General features: G+C 51.7%; 1 protein-coding gene across 1 annotated transcript in view; it reads left to right on the plus strand.

The window, feature by feature from the left end:
- Positions 1–7,205: 7,205 nt before the first annotated feature.
- Positions 7,206–16,906, plus strand: part of WSCD2 (WSC domain containing 2) — a 118,675-nt gene continuing 108,974 nt past the window's right edge. Inside the window, exon 1 of the mRNA XM_055322692.1 lies at positions 7,206–7,472. The gene's annotated coding sequence lies outside the window, so the exon portion shown is untranslated. The remainder of the gene's footprint in view (positions 7,473–16,906) is intronic.

The raw sequence follows: 16,906 nt of genomic DNA on the forward strand, positions 1-16,906 counted from the left end.
AGCAGACAGCAACTTTGGGTCTGGCTCACACTGTTTGTGACATTCATCTGTGTGGTCGTGGTGACAATAGCATGTTCACTCTCTTTACTGGATACTATCTTGTTGAATGAACGCCATGCTCTCCATTCTTCCACTGATGGACATTTGAGTTGTCTCCAGATTGGGGCTATTACAAATAGTACATTCAGGTTTGTGTATTTTTGTGAAGATCTATGCCTATGTGTGTCAGGCATCAGATTTTTTTACTATCTAAAAAATGTAAAATAGAAAGTGATGCCCTTAGAACATTATTCTTCTTGATCTCTTTCATGGTGACAAAAATAGGTCTTGGGGTCAGGAAGGGAAAGGGTAAAGCCACATTAGGTTCCATCTCGCTGCCTCTGGGTTCTGTGTCCCTGGTTTAGCAGGTGACCCATATGACTATCGCTGTTTCCCTGGAAGGAAATGAGGGTTTCTGCAGGTTTTGTGGGAAGTGCTTTGGAGCGGAAGCCCCACACAGGGCCTTACCCAGAGTGGGCCCTCCACACACCTCCCATCCTTGGTGCTACCTTCTACACACCCCACAGCCTCAGACAACGTACCCAACCTCTCTGGTCTTGGGGGTTTCATCTGTGAAGACAGGTTAGAAATGGCTGATCTTGGGGGTCCCTGGCAGGCTCAGTCAGTTATCATTTGTTGAGTGCTTCCATTGCTTTAAACAACTTATACCCATGATGTCATTTAATCTTCCAAGATTTATTATCCCTATTGTAATGTTGAGTAAATTGAAGCTCAGAGAGATTAAATCCCTTACTCGAGACACAGAGCAAATACCCAAACAGGGGTAGGAATTAGGCCTTCTGTCTCAGCTGCTACCTCAGGTTTTTTTTCTTTAATAAAATATTTCAGGCGTACAAAAAAAAAAGTTCAGAAAACCATAAAACTTATATGTATCTACCAAACTGCATCAGAAATAGATTATTAAAAACACAATTAAAGCTCTCAGGAATCTTCGAAACCACCCGCCCCCCGCCCCCCAGCAATAACCTCTCTCCTGAACTTGGTGTTCACCATTTCTATGCTTTTACTCTACATGTATGTGCTCACGAAAACATGCTGAACTGTTTTTCGTATGGTTTTAAACTTTATTAATTAGTATTATCATGTATATGTCCTTTTGCAACTAGCATATTTATTTCACAGCTAGCTTTTTAAAAAAATTTTAGGGATCCCTGGGTGGCGCAGCGGTTTGGCGCCTGCCTTTGGCCCAGGGCGCGATCCTGGAGACCCGGGATCGAATCCCACGTCGGGCTCCCGGTGCATGGAGCCTGCTTCTCCCTCTGCCTGTGTCTCTGCCTCTCTCTCTCTCTCTCTCTCTCTCTCTCTGTGACTATCATAAATAAATAAAAAAAAATTTTATGTTTTTACTCAATGCTATAATTTTTGAGATTTATCTAAGCTAATTTATAGAGTTCTAGTTCATTAATTTTCACTGCTGTGTGGTACCTTCCCTTTAAGAATACACTAGAATTGATCTCTCCGTTCTCCTGTTGTTGGGCATTCAGATTCTTTCCAGCGTCCTGCCATTAAAAATGACTGCAGTATACATTCTTCTACTTTTATGGACCTTTGCCTCTTTCACTACATTTTTAATGGGTGAATTCTCCTGGTCATACCAGGTTTTCTTTTAATCTGGACATATCTGCGGTAGTACTGGACAGTTTTATTAATTCATCAATTTTTTTTCAGAGCACCTACGCTGTAGGCCGAACGTGTCCCTCCAAAATTCATACACTGAAACCTAATCTCAAATGTGCTACTATGAGCAGGTGAGGCCTGTGGGGGGGGGTGAGTAGGTTATCCGGGTGGAGCCCTTATGAATGAGATACTTGTCCTTACAAAAGAGACCCGCAGAGGAATCCTTCGGCCCCTTCTGCATGAAGAGGACACAGCAAGAAACTGGCTGTCTGCGAACCAAGAAGTGGGCTCTCCCCAAACCCTGAGTCTCTGCTGGTGCCTTCATCTTGGATTTCCCAGCCCCCAGAACTGTGAGAAATAAACTTCTGTTGCTCATAAGACACCCAGTCTTTGGTAAGATTTTACTTATTTATTCATGAGAGACACAGAGAGAGGCAGAGACACAGGCAGGGGGAGAAGCAGGCTCCCTGTTGGGAGTGTGATGCAGGACTCAGACCTGAGCCAAAGCAGATGCTCAACCACTGAGCCACCCAGGTGCCCCCAGTCTTTGGTATTTTTGTTGTTGTTGTTTTTAAAGATTTTATTTATTTATTCACAACACAGACATAGGCAGAGGGAGAGGCAGGCTCCCCACGGGGAGCCCAATGTGGAACTCGATCCCAGGACCCCACGATCACACCCTGAGCAAAAGGCAGATGCTCAACCACTGAGCTACCCAGGTGCCCCCAGATTTGGTATTTTTGTTATGGAAGGCCAAGTGGACTAAGACAGCCTACAAGGTGCCCAGCACTGTGTTGAGTGCCAGAGATAGAGGAATCGCTGAAAGACACAGCTCTTGGACTCTGCGAGTCTGTATGGCAGGCCAGCCACCATCAGACAGGATGGAGGAATGAGGGGAACTCACAAAAGGGCTCTGAATGGAGGGGCCAGGGAGCAGAGAGAGATTCCACGCAGAAAACAGAAATGCAGGATGGTGGAGGGAGTGACCAGCCCATCCTGGGCAGCATGCCCAAACTCCTTGCAATGAAAGGACCTCCCCCACTGTGTATTAGCACCTCGTACAAAGTCACAGTGACCTTTGCGGTCCCCTTTTCTCAATCTTACTCTTTCTTCCACACATTAACAGCAATGTGTGAGTCAGTTATTCAGTGGCTTAAAAAAAAAATCAGATTCTGGGAAACCCACACAGGCTTGAATTCTGAAATTCTGTCTGGAGCCCTGAATGAGTGGCATCCATACTTTGCTGTGGATTTGTCCTCTCCATCTAGAACCCTTATAATAAGAGGTCATGGCTCATGGGAGTAATACATGTGCAGGTGGCACTGTGGTACACAGTCTTTATATGACTATCATTTAATACATGCAGATCCTCCTTAGGTTGGAACTACTGTTCTCCAGCTTTTAGAAGATGGAGGCCCAGAGAGGTTACTTAATTTACCCAAGGCCACCAAGGAGGGTGGTAGCAGGGCTGGGGCTTCATCCCAGATCTGGCCGACTCCAGCATCTTTCATTTAACCCTCTGAGCTCTGTTAGGAATTGCCTGACATTTCTGGAGGCAAGTCCCTTCCTTTCTACATTAGAAAAATAGCATGAAGGGGAAGTTACTTACCACCTGACACAGCCCGCTCACTACTCTAACACTCTCCATCTACACCTGCTACTCAGGAAATTAGAGCAAATCCTATTTTTAGACACTGTGGTTCAAGGGACAGTGATGTATTGGTTAGTGACTTGTTCTACGAACGCAGCTTGGAGGTGTTACCTGATGTTGTGCACTGAAATTCCCTTACATTACTGTTTTGGTCTTTGTAATTCATTTCAAAGATTACTTTGTCTCTTCGCTTTCCTCCATGAGTCCTGCCACAGACTTGGGCCCAAAATGGTTAGATTCTAGCTGAAATAGAAGGTGCAGAGAAAAGAAGAGGCTTTTTTCAGGAACCCGATACACAAATGATGGCCAGGCTAAAGGGTGAGCAGAGAAAGTCCTCGGCAGAAATTAGAGTTTGTCCAATGGTTGGGTCTAGAGGAAGGGGACTTGTCCCTTCCTGCCAAAATTGACTCTGTGTGTGTGTGTGTGTGTTAGACAAAAATCCTACATTTTTACTACTTACCTTTTATAGCTAATCATAATCCCTTGGTTTCAAAGGCCAGCAATGGGGCTAAAACAATGTTGGGAACGAGCCCTGACAACCCCAGGAATTAGGCAGAGGAAAAAGCAGAACCAGCTCCCCTCTACCCACATGGTGGCCCCAGGGAACAGTGAGGGGAAAGGTGCTTCTTTCAAGAAATGGTTTGTGTCAACTGGACATCATACGGGGGAGAACAAACCTGTCTCCAGAGGCCCCAGTTTTCACTGCTACAAAATGCCACGATGCTGTGTTCTCACGTGCTTGTATGATGATGCCTGCAACGATTCTGATGTTACGGTTGTGTGTTTACAGATTGTGCCACTCTCAAGGTGTTTTTCCAATCCATATTTTCCCCCAACAACCCTAGGAGTAATCAGGGAGGATGTTATTAGTCCTTTCATGGATGATGAGGTTGACTCTGAAGGGTGAGTGACCCACCCACAGCACTTGACAAGTGCTTGAATTTTAGTTGCCTGATTCCAAGCCTGGGGCTCTTCCCACTTGTCCACAAGCTCACTGCCTATTCCTGACCAGGTTTAGGGATGGGCGGGGAGAAGTGGGCTGCGGTGGAAGGGATGGGGGTAGATGGAAACCACTGGCACTGTCCTCAGACCCCCACCACCTTGCAGTGGGCTCCTTGGCCAAGTTAAGTATCAGCCCCTACATCTCTCCCAGGAGGACATTTGTCCCCCAGACAGAGCAAGAGGGTTCTGAGCTGGAGAGGGATGAGGAGGACTTAGGAAAGGTGCCAAGTCTACCATTTGCAATTGTGCTGGCAACTGGGTGGGCAGGGGCAAGACGAGCTGAGATCTAATCCAAGCTCACTCTGCCATGAGCTTGCCATGTACCCTTGGACAAAGGATTTCATCTCTCTGAGCCTCAGTTTCCTTGTCTCTAAATTCCTAATACCTACCACCCAAAGTTGTTAAGAATTCATGCACACCATGCCTGGCACTTAGCAAGAACTCAACTCAATTATTGGCAACCAGTATTAGGGTCATTCAGATCACTTCTCCTCACTGATAAAAAGCAACAGCTGCCATTAATTCAGCATTTACTTGTCTTTATCTCATGTAATCCTCACAACGACTGCAGAGGGTTGGTGTTCTTTATGCCGCATGTTATAGACGTGAAACAGAGGCTCAGAGAGGTGACAGCTGCTTGGGGCAGAGCCCAGATTTGAACCTAGATTGCCTGCACCTTTAAGATCTGGTACTGCCTTTGTCCCTCTGGGGCTGGCATGCTGGGAATGCCTTGTTCCTGATGGGTTTGGGCAGGCTGGAAAGTATGTGTGTGATATCAGTGGTCTCTGTATCCCAAGCAAAGGAATGATTTGGTTTTCTAAGAGGGAGACACAAAAACAGTGGGAGAAGGGAAAGCATCAGAGCAGGGTTTGTCCAATGATAACTGGGTGAGATGCACAGATGTGCAGCCTGGTTGGCTCTCCATTGGACCAGTGTGGTGACTGATCTGGGGTTGTTGGGGGTCTGGGGAGCTGGGGGTCCAGCCTTAGCAAGGGTGCCAGACCCTCCAAATCTCCTGATACAGAATGGTGTCCAGGAATGATTCCGTTTGTGCCAACTGCCTTTACATGTAGGTATAGAAAAAAGATTGGGGAAATTACATCAATTAATCATCATTACTTCTGGGTGATGGAAATAGAGTTGATTTGCTTTCCTTCATATGTTTCAGTATTTTCTGAAATACCTACGTTCGACAAGAGTTTTTTTTTTTTTAAGATTTTGTTTATTCAGGAGACACAGAGAAAGAGGCAGAGACATAGGCAAAGGGAGAGGCAGGCTCCCTGTGGGGAGCCCAATGTGGGACTCAATCCCAGGACCCCAGGATCAGGGGTGAACCAAAGGCAGACTCTCAACCACTGAGCCACTCGGTAAGGTGTCCCTTGGTAAGTCTTTTATAATTGGGAAAATAACGTGCTCTAAGTAAAGAAATGCAGATGTGAATTCATGTTGTTCATCCTAAAAAAAAGATCAGGCCACATTAGGGTTTCTTCTTCAGCCCCAAGCTTAACAGATACAGGTTTTGGAATCAGGTGGCCCAGGGTCTAGCTCCCATACTTTTTAGCTGTGCTAACACAGGTGAACTTCACCTCCTGGGGCCCTAAATCTCTCATCTGAAAAATTGAATTGGAACTAGCTGCCTTCTAGAGTTGTTTCCATGACTTAACGAGATGGTGTATTTGAAACTACACTGGAGGGATCCCTGGGTGTCGCAGCGGTTTGGCGCCTGCCTTTGGCCCAGGGCACCATCCTGGAGACCCGGGATCGAGTCCCACGTCGGGCTCCCGGTGCATGGAGCCTGCTTCTCCCTCTCCCTCTGCCTGTGTCTCTGCCTCTCTCTCTCTCTCTGATGACTATCATAAATAAATAAAAATCAAAAAAAAAAAAAAAAAGAAACTACACTGGATAGGTGCCTGGCATTTAGGAGACACCCTCTCTCAATGGGGGCTCTCATGAGAGCAGCTCCCTTCCCCGACGTTTGCTGGAGATCCTCTCAAGGTGGGCAATATCTATCGTCCCCACTTTACAGATGAGGATGCAGAAGTTCAAAGGGATGCTGAGATCCAAGGTCACCGAGCTCAGAAGGAATCTTCTGCAACAGGCTGCGAGAGCGGGTAAGTGACAAGCCCGAGGCTACACAGCTTAAACCTACTTCCTGTTAAAACGACAAACTCAACACCAACAAACCAAATTGCCCCCCAAAGGGGTTTGCTCTTTGCAAGGTAACGTGTGCTCAGTGTCTTGAACTCGGCAGCGGCAGCAGCGGCAGCAAATGCTCTGCCGTTTACTGGGTGCTTCCTCAGTGCCTGCGGCGTGGCACTTTGCAGAATCAGTTGGCTCCGTCAATTGTGCAAGCCACCCCCCTCCCCCGGACGCGGGTCTGCGAGCCCATTGTAGAGACGAGCAAAGCGAGGCCCGGGCGGCTGGCTGCGCGGGCGGCTGCGGGAGGGCCGGGTGGCACGCAAGGAGTTAAGCGGCGGCCGCGCTGTGGCTCCGCGCGAGGAGCGCGCCCGGTCGAGGCGCGCTGCTGGCGGCGGCGGCGGCGGCGGCGGCGGCGGCGGCGGCGGCGGCGGCGGCGGCGGCGGCGGCGGCGGCGGCGCGGGGAGCTCGGCCGGAGAGGGAGGTCGGGCGCGGAGCGAGGCGGCGCGCGGGAGGCGAGCGGGAGCGAGGCGCGGAGCCCGGCGCCCAGCGGCCGCCCGCGCCCGCGCCCCCGGGCCTCGACCTCCCCGGGCCGGGTGGCCGCGCGGGGCCTCGTCGCGGCGGCGGGGCCCCCGCAGTGCCGCCCGCCCGGGCGCCGGGCTCGCGGGAGCCGGGCTCCCCCTTGGCGCCGCCGCCCGCTCCCCGGCTCGCCGGCTGGCGTCGCCACCGCCTCCTCGGCCCGGCCGCCGCCGCGCGCTGCAGCCCGGGGCGCACACTCACTCTTGCACTTTGCCGCTGGCGGCGCGCGGGGCGCCCCCTGCACCAGCCCGGAGAGCGCGCCCCCCGGCCCGGCGGAGGCGGCTGGCGGCCAGAAGGGAAGCCCGGGCTCCGCGTCGCTGGGTGCCGCTGCAGCCCCGGCGGCCGGGGAGGCGCCCCCGGAGCCCCCGGAGCCCCCGGCGCCTGCTGGGCTCGGCGGGCGGAGTTGGCAAGTGGCCGCGGACCGCAGGTGAGCGCGGAGGCGCGGGGCCGGGCGAGGGCCGCCGGGGGGGGGGGGGGGCGCGGAGCCGCTGCCCGGCGATCGCTGCCCGACCCGGGCTCCCAGGTCCCGCCGCCTCCCCGCAGGCTGGGGGCTCGGCGCGCAGAGCCCGGTGAGGACGGAGCCCGGAGTGGGGACAGCCCAGCGCCGGGTGAATGACAAACTTTCTCTCCTCTGGCGCAGGATGGGATGTTGCGGCTCATCCAAGCGTCCTTCCTGCGGGCATCCCACTGGGTGCCCCCAGGCCGCCACTCAAGGCTCCTGAGGCTGAGCTGGGCCGGGGGCAAGGCGCTGGGCCCCTGTAATTCACGATTTCCCCTTGTTCCGCCAGGGCAGAGTTCCGGAGGAGAAGGGGCCGGTCATATTTTCGAGTTGGCTTTAGGAGGTGCTTGTTGCGGTGATCCTCGGGTGCATGCGTTGTCTGGAGGCAGCTCCCAGGGCTGCCCAGGGGACGGGCTTTGTGGGGAGCGCTTTGCAGGCTTGCTTCAGCCCATTCCCGCGTGTGTCTCTGCGTGTGTCAGGACGAGGAGAGATGACCGGAGCCGGGCCCCCACTCAGACTGCCTCTGGCCAAGCCCTTCCCACAGCCCCAAGTGTCATCACAGGAGCCGACTCACTTCTTTGGCGGAGACGGCAGCAGAGGTGGGGATCACCTCCCATCACCTGCAGCTCCTGAGATGAGCAAAAGATTTGGGGGAAGTTACCTGGGCCACTCGAGGAGATCATTCACTGGGGAGGCACAAACTTTGTGCAGAAAGAGGGGCTGGAGTGGACAGTTGGATAGAGGCTCTGGGCGTCTTGGTCTGTGGCTCAGGGTGTGGATAGTCCTCACCCATTCCAGGTCCCTAGAGGCTCTGCAGAGCCCAGCACATAGCGCATGAGTTTGACTGAATTCTTCTTCTTCCTAATGAAAAGCAGGCTCCAAAGAGCCACCTGGTCTCTGAGGAGCATTTTGGAGTCACCCCTGTGGCCACAGCCTCCTAGATAGCATCGTGCTGCCCCGGGGGGGGGGGGTTACAGCCTAGGGTTGGGGTCATCTGGATGGACTGCTTGGTCAGTAAGGCAGGCGGTGAAAGTGCTTCTGACTGTGACTTGAAGTTTGAAAATAGTGTGCTGGTCCTGCTGGGGCTGAGCATCTGCCCCTGGGGACTAGCATTGCTGTGTGGTCCTGGGCCAGTTCTTGGGGTGTGAGGGTAGGGCCATGCTAGGAGCTGCTTCCCTAGGCTGCCGAGACCTGAGGTCAGAGGCTGGTGATGTCCTGGGGAAACATCATCTCTGGGGCAGAAGACTGAGCTTTGAGACTGCTGGCAATGTGCTGTGTGAATCACTAGACCTCTCTGGGCTCTGGTGGCTGCTTCTGCAAAATGAAGAGATTTCACATGTCTTCAGAGGTCCCAGTTCAGGCACTTCTCAGACACAGTGCGATCATCACTGACGAGATCTTCAAAATCCTGTAATGTGGTGTAGTGCTTGAGAGGCGTGGGACTCAGATGTGTCTGAGGTTGACCAGTCACTTCACCCTCCAGACCTCGGTGGGCCTCCGTAAGATGGGGAACTCACAGTTCCTGGGAGGAAGAGTGTTGGGGGGTGGGTACCGACTGGGATGGTGCATGGGAAGTGCTTACCATAGAGTCCGGTGAAGACTGGGTCTCCACCGGCTTGGGCATGCAGCAGCAGGGCTGTGTTTTTGGGTGTTGTGTGTGAGCAGGTGGTGCTGTTTCCCCAGGGAAGCTCTCCCGGTCCCACCTGAGCACCAGGTGATCCTTGGGGGGGGGGCGCGGGGGCCCTTGTTCTCTCCAATCAGCTGACACCTGCAGTCCCCACCCCCTTGCTGCTTCCTCATAAAAGCTCTGCTGGGCCAGCAGCTCCTAGAGAGGAGCTCAGGGCAGTCAGGGAGGGCCTGATGCGCCCAGCTGCTGCGTCGCCATGACAACAGAAGGTGGAGGTAAGCTGTCTCCATGGCTTCAACTTTGCAGCTGTGCAGGGACCCAGGGCCCAGAAGTTCAGTATGTCTGGGCGTCAGGCGCCCAGGCTGCTGAGGCTGTTGGAACGGGCGAAGCTGTTGTTCCCTAGAGGAACAGCTGCGCTAGGGAAAGTGCCGTGTGTGTGCACACACGCGCGCCTGTGCGTGCATGCGTGCCTGGGTATATGTGTGCACGCATGAGCGTGCGTGTTTGGGGTAAGGGAGTATGGTTGCTGAGATTATGGGGAAAGGCAGCAGTTTTGGTCGGTCTTGTTTATTTCCTAGTGGTTCTGAGGCTTGGGACCTCTGTGTCCTTCCCCAAACTAGGGGTCCCCTGGGTCCATGCGGAACCCACCGGTGGGGAGGGCAGACCTCATCTTGGCTGCCACAGAGTGAGTACCTGGGCTTGCGGTAGGGACTGGGGCAGAAGCAGTAGGCCAGGTGCTGGCTCGGCCTGTGGGCTTGACTTTTAGGACTCTGAGAACATGAACAGTTTGCTTTCTTGGTGGCGTACGATGTGGACGTGTGTAGGTGCCTGTGTGTAAATGAGTGCCATCTCACGCAGGTCTGTGCCCACGTGTTCATATGTCTGACAGAACATAGAAACCTTATGTGCGTGTGTGTGTACACATGTGAAGAGTGTCGATCTGGGTGTGTACTTGTGGCATTGCTTCTCTGTGGATTTCTGAGTGTGTGTGTGTGTGCATGTCTGCAAGGGAATGTGTGCCTGTGTGAGTCACAGCAAGTGTGGGTACACATACACGCTTGCAAGTATTGAACAGTCGGATGAATATGAGTTGGATGTGTGTCTGTGACCAGGTAGGTGCATGGCTGCACTATGGCACACATGTGTCTGGTGGGGGAGGCGGTCTGGGTGGCAAAACCTGTTTGAGAGGCTGGGCAAGCCTGTCTGGGTGCCTGCATGAGCAGCCGTGTGTGCTGTCTGCATGTGTCTGGGTGTGTGTGAGTGCCTGCATGCGTGTGCAATGCTGTGAGCATGAACCTATGGTATGTGCTTACAGCCTCCACGTTTTTCAGTGTACCTTTGTGCCCACATATGTATAGCATTGCACACCTCCTTATCTCTGTGTATGTGTGTGTACATGTTTGTAACCCCTGTGAGTACCTCCACATATATGTGTGCTTCTATGGGTGTATCCCTGTGTGTATGGCAGGGTAAACTTCCTGTGCATCTCTGTATACATGCCTGTGTCTCTGAGTGTGCATTCCTGTGTGTAGCACTGCATGCTTGCTTGTGTCTCATTGTGCGTGTTTCTGAGTATGGGTATCTGGTGTGTTGGTTGCTGTGCGCGTTGGAGGGTGACTCCATGTACGTGTGTCTCTGAATGTGTGTTTGTGGGAGTTGCAGTATAACTTTTGTGCATGTCTCCTGCGCATGAGTGTGTTTCTGAGTGTGTATGTGCCTGCAGCATGTTTGCCTGTCAGTGGGGCAGTGCAACCTCTGTGCGTGTCTCGTGTGTGTGTGTGTGTGCATGTGCATTTCCACAGGTGTGTCTGTGTATCCTTAGCAGAGGTGTAAGAGCATGTGGGGTGGATGTAAGCTGAGAGCTTCCCAACAGAAAACCTCTCGGAACCTTTGAAGCCACTCTTCACCCCGCTGCTCGGGTCAGGACCGTGTTTGTGCTGTGCACACGCCAAGTGTTGCCTCGGTGATCTGTGCCAGCTCCGAATAGGTGGTGGGGATGTTGTGTGTGCATTTTTCCAAGTGCCTTTGCTCTGAAGCCCGTGTCCCCCATGGCCCGGCCCCCTGGGCTCCCACAGCACCTCCAGCCTCTCTCACCGAAAGCCTGCACGCAGGACAGTTGCTGAACAAGCTCACAGATGTTAAGAGCACAGGTATAATTTTAGGCAGAAGGTCTGAAAATAGACAGCCCAGGACGCACTGAACATCTCGACAGCAGTGCTTCTAATTAGGAGCAACTTGTTTTCCTTAAATAAACAAATCAAGTGAGGAAAGAAATTGCCCGAGATTAATGGCTCCCCGGAGCAGGTCCAGATGTTGGGAAGATGGGGATGGGGTCCCCAAGGAGTGCCATTGCTAGCACTCAGGGTCTTTTGTAGATTTGAACCACACGCTGATGAGGCAGAGGGGCTGAAGAGGAACCTGGTGAGGGGGGCAGGTCCAGTGGGGCCCCCTTTCCAAGGGTTGGCTGGTGTTTGGTGATTGTCGTGGAGACGCCACTGACCCCAGTTCCTCCCTCCTGCATGCCCCCCTGCGCTTAGCTGGGAGACTTTGCCATTTCCCTCACTCAAGGGGTGGCTGGGTTTATGCCCCTGCTCCTTCATGTTGGGTTTGGCCATGTTGACTGGCTTTGGTCTTTAGTGTGAGGTAGAAGTGATGGTGGGTTCGTTCCCAGCTTAGGTCTCGAGGGCGCCCTGTTTCTGCCATGAGTTGGGGAAGGGCTTCCCCACGGCAGCTGCCACCCACTCAGCATGGCCCCAGAATGAACATATGTCCAACTACCCTGAGCCCAAACCTCAATAAACAGCCTAGCTCAGTCAGGCTCCTGCTGGCCACAAACAGCTTAGTGAGAGAAATGCTCCTTCTTGTACGTTCCTGGGGTTTTATGGGTGTTTGTTATGCACCATTGCTGTGGTTCTAGCTAGCTGATGCAGTTACCAGCATGCGTATGTATCTCCTGCTTGGCCCAGGTGCTTGTTCAGAGCTGCATAATGAACACTTAAACTTCTCAGCCCGGATATCCCCTGTCGCTACCTTGTTTCTGCTCATCCCAACATCAGCAGGGGTGATGATAACGTATACATGTTTTTGGAGGCCTTAGCTGACTCCGTGCCCCATGCCCTCAGAGGTGGGCACCGTCTTCTGTTGTAAGCTGTAAGGCTCAGATAGGTGAGTTGGCCGGTCTCATCACACGCCCCAGAAGAGGCATACCTGGGGTTTGCACCCGGATCACCCGACTTCAGAGACCACATTTTAAATATGTTGTCATACTGCCTCCCCAGTGCCAGCAGGTGTATTTTGACAGAAATGATGGCATAACCTATATTTGACATTTTCTGCTTACCTCACCTGGAGTTTGGATAGGCAGGAAATAATCATGTCATAGAAATGGGAAGTATTTGTCCAGATTGAGGGATGGTTCACTCATTCATTCATTCATGGGCATGCTCATTCATTCAACATGAGCGATGGCTGATGATCAGTATTTGCTCAGAACCTTCTAATTATCATACCGTGTGCTGGACACTAAGGCTATTCAGGTGAGAGACCCCAATTCTGTCCTCAGGAGCTTACAGTTTGGAGAGAAAGAAGGAGGCAGATTAGACTGGGATCTAGTCCAATCTTGACCCCTTCCTGAGAGCGGCTTCACCCCTACCATCCTGGACTGTTGGAGGATCAAAGGGGGTCATGTTGACCAAGCCCTTCACACAGTGCCTGGCACATGGGAAGTCACATAGGAGCCCTTCTGCCTCCTATTTTTTTTCTTTCTCCTCTTCCTTATGGAGGAGACAGTTGAATGTCATAGCTAGACTAACACTGAGACGGGAGAAACTAGGGGTCACGGGATCCCAGATAGGGTGATAACCATTTTGTTTTGTCCGAAACTGTGAGGTTTTTCAAGATGCAGGAATTTTTACAAAAATATTTTTATTTATTCATGGGAGACACACAGAGGCAGAGACATAGGCAGACAGAGAAGCAGGTTCCCTGCGGGGAGCCCGATGTGGGACTCAATTCCAAGACCCCAGGATCACGACCTGAGCCAAATGCAGGTGCTCAACCACTGAGCCACCCAGGCGCCCCAGGTTGTAGGATTTAGTGCTAAAACCAGGAGAGTCCCATGCAAACCAGGAAAAGTTAGTTACCTTTTTCCTAGAGGAGGTGCTGGACCCCGCTGGGAATGATTTAGAACAGGGCTTGGTAAACTATGGCCCACAGACCAAGTCTAGTCCCCTGTCTGCTCTTATAAATAAAGTTTTACTGGGACATGGGGTTAGCCATTCATTCATGTATTGTCTATGACTGCTTTCCAGTTACAACTGCAGAGTTGAGTAGTTGTGACAGAGTCCATACGGCCTGCACAACCTACAATATTTGCTATCATATCCTTCACAGAAAAAAAAATTGCTGACCTCTGAGCTTAGAAAGCCCAGCCAGGGTCCTGGGCATTGGCCAAGAGTGATGAAGCGAAAAGTTAGTGCGCTTGGCTGAATCACTGGGTCAGGTGGTGCGTGAGGCTTGGATCCAGGGGGTTAGGAAGAGGGTAGCACCTCCAGAGACTCTCTGACTTGGTGAACCAGGAGAATTCTGAGATGGGGAGATGGAGACCCAGAGAAGGGAAGAGAAGAGAAGAGCCTCTGGATGGGAAGTGAGGCATCTGGGTCTCCACTCTGCCACCCATTGACTTTGTGGCCATGAGCAAGTGCCTTTCCTTCCCCACTCAGGATGGCCAGTGTGGGTCTGTGGGCGAGCCCACAGTCTGGGTGGGCATGAATGACTGCAGATAGCCAGAGAATCCCCTTCTAGGCCTGTGAACAGCAGGCAGCTCACATGGGTCTGGGGCACAAGGGCAGTGTGCACTGGGCTCTGACTTTGTGGATTCAGTCCCGGAACCTCCAGGAAGCTGGGGCCACACGACATTTGCCATGATGACCTATGGAGAAGTTTCTGGGGATGGCAGATCACTCGTGTTTCTCCTTCCCTTAGACTGTCCCCAAGGTGAGCCCCATTGGGCCAAGATGGCCCCAGTGTCTCCCTGATAAGGTGTCAGTCAACAAGCCACTGGCCTGGATTCTTTGTAGTTTGAATGCCTACCTCTTGGACAGGGAGAAAATCCAGAATTTCTGGATCAATCTGACTTGCTTTCATTTCTGTAAAGCTTTAAGCATATCACCATCGTGATTGCAGGCCTTTTGTCCTAGAACCTCAACTATACATAAAACGGAACAAAAAAGTCATCCCATGTAATTGCCACAGTGTCCATATCAGGAAAGAGTCAATATTTCTCACTCAGAGCCTATTTACTCTTAGTTTGCACACTATTCTGATAAGCTCAGGAACCTGACTTACAGCCTGGGCTTTTATAACCTACAGAATGAACAAATCAGACCTATATGGGATGGTAGAGAAAGCATGGTGACTACAGCCAGGAGCGACAGCTCACAGCCTGAGAACAAGGGTACAGATGAAGAGGTTATCAAAATAAGCACGAGGGGCACCCGGCTGGCTCACTTGGTAGAACGTGGCAACTCTTGATCTTGGGGTCATAGGTTCAAGCCCCACATTGGGGGTAGAGTTTACTTAAAAAAATAAAAGGAAAAATCTTGATAATAAGCATGAAAACAAAAGAGTCACAGCCTAGGGGGGATTTAGCACAGGGATCAAGTGCCCCCCTCATCCCATTAGCTTCTGCTCCTCTCAATATTACAGAACCATGCAACCAATTCTAGAACAGTGTGATGCAGGGTGCGGTATTAGAGGACGGCAACATTGTGGGCTCTGTGATGGTGCTAAGAACCGGTGAACCCCATTCAGTAGGCAGGGCGAAGGGTCAAGAATAATTCATTGTATAAAATATTTCCATCCCCGTGGTTAAGCTGGTCAGCGTTTCTGTGTCTGATGCCTCAGGTGTCTGAAAATTCACTTACGTAGAACTCTTGTTTCTTATGGTGTCGGGTAAATGATACCCTGCTGTACCTAGAAAAGTATCTGGCGCATGGTAGGCACTCAAGAAATAAACCTTCTTTGCAGGCAGGCAAATCTGGGTTCAGATGCCAACCACTTACCAACAGCGAGTGGTCCCCTCTCTCGCCTCGGTATTCTCATCTGTAAAATGGGGACACCCACGGAGGAGCTAAAGCGGCCGCTGAACACCAGAGCACTCTGTCCGCGCTTGGTGTCTGGGATGTTTGCTTCCCATCTTGTGGATCTCATCTGGGAGCCAGCCACCTGCAGAAACCAGGCTGGCACGAGCACTAGGACGCGGGGTCTGGCTATCGGGTGGCTAGTGCACAGGAAGGCCCGCCAGCACCGGGCGCTGGGATGGACTTGAGTGGCGAGCCAGCTTCGAAGGTGCCACAGCCTCCAAGAAGTACAGCGACATCTTCATACGTGCCCAGTGGCCTACCTGACTCCAGTCTGACTCACGAGTGGGGACCTTGGCTTGCACAGTTGAATAGGCTTGTGTTCGCACTGCAGCTCTCTCACTCACAAGCTGAGTGAGCCTCAGGAAGTTGTTTGAACTCACTGTGCCTCCATTTCCCCACCTATAAAACAGGAACAATGATGTTTGCCGTGGCAGGTTACAGGGACTCAGTGAGGAAATGCCCTGCGTATATTAAGTACACAGTGATGATCATCCAAGCCAGAAGACGTTTTCTCGAATGGGCATAACTTAGATTCCTTCCAGCATCATCAAAGTATCCATAGGCCTCTGGTCGGGACCAGGGATGAATTTGCCAATTTCTTCATCGTCCTCAAACCAGCCAGGGCATCTCTGGGCAGTTTTCTCTTTGAACTTGAGCTTTCTCTTCCATTCAGAAGTATACTTGGGTATCCATTCATTTATGCCAGCACTCCTTTATTGGGTGCCTACCTTCTACCAGAGCTTCCAGGTTCTGTGCTTGGCCCTGGAAGGAGACTCCCAACTGACAAGCCATCTAACCAGAAGAAAGAACGAGAAAGGAAAGGAAAGGAAAGGAAAAAGGAAAGGGGAAAGGAAAGGAAAGAAAAAGAAAAAAAGAAAAAAGCACATCTAGAGAGGCACAGTCTAAAGTAGCAGAGCTGGGATTTGAACATGGGTCCCACCCTAGAGCCCATACTCCGTTCTCTGCACAGCATGGTCTATTGCCTAGGGTGTCATGCACACCCAAAGGTGAATGTGCAAACAGATTTTTACACAAGCTGTGAGAGAATGGGTTGGGGCTTAGGGTGCAGTAAAGGAAGTCCAGGTGTTGAGAGAAGCCATGGCATGCTGATATTAGGCCCTCACATCCATCAAGGTTCACCCATTTGTTTGGTTAAAAAATTCTTACGAGCGCTTACTGCGTGCAAGCCCTGTGAAGACAATGGAGAAAAAAACCAAGATGCTCTCCTGCATATAATTGCAACTCAGGGTAACTGTCAGGAAGGGAAGTGTCTGACACTGGGAGGGTACAAGTTAGGGCATTTGAAAGGAAGGCTACCTTGAGACAGAGAAAAATTCAGCTGGTATTTGAAGGATAAGCAGGATTACCCAGGTGAAGAATGGGAAGACAGCAGAAGCAGCATGTGCAAAGGCCCTGGGGTGGGAAGGAGAATGGCATGAACCAAGGACATGGACACTAGGGCTTTTGGGTGGGTGGGAGGAAACTGGTATACAATGAAGATGGACGATTCCCAGGGCCTCGTGGGCCTCATATGTGTTCTGGCCTTTATCCTTCTGGCAGTAGAAAACCTTGTAAAGATTTTAAGCAAGAGA

This window comes from Nyctereutes procyonoides, unplaced genomic scaffold (genome assembly GCF_905146905.1).
Source record: "Nyctereutes procyonoides isolate TBG_1078 unplaced genomic scaffold, NYPRO_anot_genome, whole genome shotgun sequence".
Classification (NCBI taxonomy): domain Eukaryota; kingdom Metazoa; phylum Chordata; class Mammalia; order Carnivora; family Canidae; genus Nyctereutes; species Nyctereutes procyonoides.